Source organism: Schistocerca piceifrons, unplaced genomic scaffold (genome assembly GCF_021461385.2).
Source record: "Schistocerca piceifrons isolate TAMUIC-IGC-003096 unplaced genomic scaffold, iqSchPice1.1 HiC_scaffold_1393, whole genome shotgun sequence".
Taxonomy (NCBI): Eukaryota; Metazoa; Arthropoda; class Insecta; order Orthoptera; family Acrididae; genus Schistocerca; species Schistocerca piceifrons.
Genome location: NW_025727228.1, coordinates 32,501 through 37,500, shown reverse-complemented (window position 1 = coordinate 37,500; position 5,000 = coordinate 32,501). Strand labels below are relative to the sequence as shown.

At 54.3% G+C, this 5,000-nt stretch overlaps 1 non-coding gene across 1 annotated transcript in view; it reads left to right on the top strand.

Annotated features, from left to right (window-relative positions):
* Window positions 1-3,677: 3,677 nt before the first annotated feature.
* LOC124733422 overlaps window positions 3,678-5,000 on the top strand; it is a 1,909-nt gene continuing 586 nt past the window's right edge. Inside the window, exon 1 of the ribosomal RNA XR_007008989.1 lies at window positions 3,678-5,000. This exon is cut by the window's right edge and continues 586 nt beyond it. This is a non-coding gene — a ribosomal RNA (small subunit ribosomal RNA).

Here is a 5,000-nt window from a genome sequence, read left to right as displayed (position 1 = left end):
CATGCCGGCAAAACAGTATCGCCATCTATGAAAATAGGGCGACACCACATGCAATACCGCCATCTATGCGCATCTGACAACACTACGTCCGCACCACAAAACATACCGCCATCTGTAGGTCTCCCGCAACATGACCTCCTGCAACGACGCTACCGCCATCTATGAGACGCCAAGCCGACTAAGACAGCGATGGCGCCACAGTGGCCGCCTTTCGACGCCACCCACAAAGGCTGCAGCCTCTGTCGACCATAGCACCCAATCTCCAGTGGCTCTGCCGCACGAAGCCGTGGACCGGCAATGACGCCACCCGCACCCGTTCGTGCACCACCCCAACCGCCAAACTCGCACCTCCAGCGGATGAACGGCGGACGTTTCCCGCACTCGTAAAGTGCAATCCACCCCTATAACTTGCGTTTCATGAAGAGTTATTTCCAATATGCGACATTCCCGCTGTCCGTATACATGAGCCGCGACCTGTACCACTTACGAGCGAGAGACGCGATCGCGTTGCTCACTGTACGGCGTCCGATACCGAGCCATCAGCATGTCGGTCCCCATGCGCGTTGCACTCGCACTCGCAGTCGCAAAAACGTGGGGCAAATATATTACGCGGAAGAGTTATAACAGACCGAGCCCCACTGCATGGGGGGAGTCTTTGTCACTAATGTACACAGATGGAACATTTTGGACTGGAACCAGATTACCCGTACACACGGCGCTGATTAGTAATCAATGCAGAGCCATCAAACTACAGCAAATATACACAACTGTCCGTATACATGCTGAAAGAGTCTGCCCAAAATGGGAACCACACGTCAGCCAGACACTCTGATCACGCACCACTCTCTGCTTCTAACAGGCGCACATACAATATGTAAGCACCAGCATGGAACAACATCCAGTGCATCTTCTCCGCCACATTACACAATCCACACTATCACAACCAGACCAGGAGGTCCGTGCGGAAAATACAATATCCCAGCCTTTCGACATCCACCATTGCGCAGACCAGGCACCAACACCCACACATGTCCTATACAACGGTGCACCCAACATCACAATAGTACCTCCTGTCACAGCGCACAAACAATGACATGAGTCAAAGACACAGGTCTCACACAAGCATAGAATTGGAGCGCCGCCTCTAATAAGCCAAAGGTGCATCCTGACGTGACAAATCTGATCATGTCACAAGCATTCACTTACTATAATCACTATCAACGAACCTGCCGCCCCCGCCCCCCCCCCCCCCCTACACCTTTCCGTACAACAACGTGTAACCTAACCTAACCTAACCTAACCTATGTTGTACCTTAACCTAACCTATGTTGTACCTTAACCTAACCTATGTTGTACCTTAACCTAACCTATGTTGTACCTTAACCTAACCTATGTTGTACCTTAACCTAACCTATGTTGTACCTTAACCTAACCTATGTTGTACCTTAACCTAACCCATGTTGTACCTTAACCTAACCCATGTTGTACCTTAACCTAACCCATGTTGTACCTTAACCTAACCCATGTTGTACCTTAACCTAACCCATGTTGTACCTTAACCTAACCCATGTTGTGCCTCAACCTAACCCATGTTGTGCCTCAACCTAACCCATGTTGTGCCTCAACCTAACCCATGTTGTGCCTTAACCTAACCCATGTTGTGCCTCAACCTAACCCATGTTGTGCCTTAACCTAACCCATGTTGTGCCTTAACCTAACCCATGTTGTGCCTTAACCTAACCCATGTTGTGCCTTAACCTAACCCATGTTGTGCCTTAACCTAACCCATGTTGTGCCTTAACCTAACCCATGTTGTGCCTTAACCTAACCCATGTTGTGCCTTAACCTAACCCATGTTGTCGCCTTAACGTAACCCACGTTGTCGCCTAAACCTGCTCTGTAATTGTTATACGACTCGTTCAATTACTGTAGTGTTGCCCACCCGCAACCCTCGCAATATAGTTCGCTACTCGCACTGCCCGCACCCCTGTGTATCGCTTCATGTTAAACACCTTGCAAGTCTTGCTCACTTTCCACATGCTCCTGCTGTACACTGTAATGTGGATGGCAGCAGGACGTACATGCCGCCCCTCCCCACGTCCCCACCTTGCCCCCTGCCTTCGCAAGCTGGTTGGTGAGAAGTTTGCATGTTCAATGCCCTTCGCATGCGACGTACTCAGGCTACGTTGTGGTGCGGCCTGTGTCAACTGTCCGCTGATGTCGTACGCGTGAACCACAATCTGTACTGCACATTCGTCCTTATGTACTGAATGATACATCGTGGCACATGTGTGACCGCACAACGACTGCGCCCAAAAACGGCGGACCATACAGTGCAAATATTGTGCACGCAGCTACGTGTCGTCTCCCTATGAGAGCTGGATTGCAGTGTGGTACGCCATAGAGACGTGTGGGAGGAACGGACGCCGTGGATGGCGATCAGCATGAGCTGTCTGTTGATGTATTCGGACCTAGTCGTCTCTCCTCACACACCGTGATGGCATGGTGCACCGCGTTCCATATCTGCGACATGCTACAGAGGCCGGTTGACAGTCGTTCGAGCAATGGACATCGCATACGTACGGGGGCCACCTTCCACGTATTGTCTAGGCGTGCACATTTTGTTGCGTGTATGTGGGCAGACGTAGTGTGGCGTGACACCTGACACAGGCATGCAATAATCGTTGAAGTTGCAAATGGCGATGGACGCCTGCGTTTTCTGGTGAAGTTACGCAAATGAACAAATGGTAACCTGTTGTGGTGCGGTTGTTCTCGCTAGGGGTGAATCGGTGATGGCGACGATAGGTTGAGGTACTAACCGGTTGTTCCAGCGATACCCACCATGCCGACGAAACTGAACGGCATCTGGGTGTGAAGCGATACGCGGCGGTGGCTGGGTGGGACCGTCCCCGGCCGGTGAGGGGGCGCCTCCCGGCGTGCTGGCCGCGCGGTGCGTGGGCGCACGCGCTACAGCCGGCTGGTGGGGGCGGCCAGTGGCAGGCGCGCCGGCCGACGGACGCGGCAGGCGTCGCAGCTGCGCGCCGGCGCACCCTGCGCGCGGCGCCGTGCGGCCAAAGTAGGTCCTCGCGGGCCCGGTGCGAAGCGCGGTGGACATCTTCAGTGTGCTGGTCCGATTGAGGACTGTGTGCGTTGAGGATGCGCCGCCGCCCGGCGCTCGGCGCCGCGACGCCGTCTGCTGCTCGGTCGCCCCAGCGGTTCTCGCTGGTGGTTTGTATCGCAGCTGTGCGGATGTGTTGGCGCGTGCGCTGTGCTGGGAGAGTTCGCTTCGGCACCCAAGTGGGGCTTTTGTCCTTCTGTGGCGCTGGCGTTGGAGCTGCCGGTCACCGTAGGTGGCGCGTGTTGTCTCCCGCCGGCAATGCCACGACAGCACGCTCCCGGGCCTCTGTCGGCAGCGGCAAGCTCAGTTGGGAGCACGGGTGGTCGCACCGAAAGCGTCTACTCGCCTAACTCCGGGCGATTGCGCCTCTCTCGAACCCGACCAAGTACTTGGGACGGCGCTGCGCGCCGCCGGGACCTGAGAGGGTTTCGAGGTGTATTGTGCAGGGGAGCTCAGCCTCCTCCTGTTTGCAGAATGATTGAGCGGACGCTTGCGTGTTCGCGCGGGCCCCCGGGACACACTCCCGGGCGGCCGGCTGCTCAGCTCTAGTTGACGCAGCTCCCTGGTTGATCCTGCCAGTAGTCATATGCTTGTCTCAAAGATTAAGCCATGCATGTCTCAGTACAAGCCGCATTAAGGTGAAACCGCGAATGGCTCATTAAATCAGTTATGGTTCCTTAGATCGTACCCACGTTACTTGGATAACTGTGGTAATTCTAGAGCTAATACATGCAAACAGAGTCCCGACCAGAGATGGAAGGGACGCTTTTATTAGATCAAAACCAATCGGTCGGCTCGTCCGGTCCGTTTGCCTTGGTGACTCTGAATAACTTTGGGCTGATCGCACGGTCCTCGTACCGGCGACGCATCTTTCAAATGTCTGCCTTATCAACTGTCGATGGTAGGTTCTGCGCCTACCATGGTTGTAACGGGTAACGGGGAATCAGGGTTCGATTCCGGAGAGGGAGCCTGAGAAACGGCTACCACATCCAAGGAAGGCAGCAGGCGCGCAAATTACCCACTCCCGGCACGGGGAGGTAGTGACGAAAAATAACGATACGGGACTCATCCGAGGCCCCGTAATCGGAATGAGTACACTTTAAATCCTTTAACGAGTATCTATTGGAGGGCAAGTCTGGTGCCAGCAGCCGCGGTAATTCCAGCTCCAATAGCGTATATTAAAGTTGTTGCGGTTAAAAAGCTCGTAGTTGGATTTGTGTCCCACGCTGTTGGTTCACCGCCCGTCGGTGTTTAACTGGCATGTATCGTGGGACGTCCTGCCGGTGGGGCGAGCTGAAGGCGTGCGACCGCCTCGTGCGTGCTCGTGCGTCCCGAGGCGGACCCCGTTGAAATCCTACCAGGGTGCTCTTTATTGAGTGTCTCGGTGGGCCGGCACGTTTACTTTGAACAAATTAGAGTGCTTAAAGCAGGCAAGCCCGCCTGAATACTGTGTGCATGGAATAATGGAATAGGACCTCGGTTCTATTTTGTTGGTTTTCGGAACCCGAGGTAATGATTAATAGGGACAGGCGGGGGCATTCGTATTGCGACGTTAGAGGTGAAATTCTTGGATCGTCGCAAGACGAACAGAAGCGAAAGCATTTGCCAAGTATGTTTTCATTAATCAAGAACGAAAGTTAGAGGTTCGAAGGCGATCAGATACCGCCCTAGTTCTAACCATAAACGATGCCAGCCAGCGATCCGCCGCAGTTCCTCCGATGACTCGGCGGGCAGCCTCCGGGAAACCAAAGCTTTTGGGTTCCGGGGGAAGTATGGTTGCAAAGCTGAAACTTAAAGGAATTGACGGAAGGGCACCACCAGGAGTGGAGCCTGCGGCTTAATTTGACTCAACACGGGAAACCTCACCAGGCCCGGACACCGG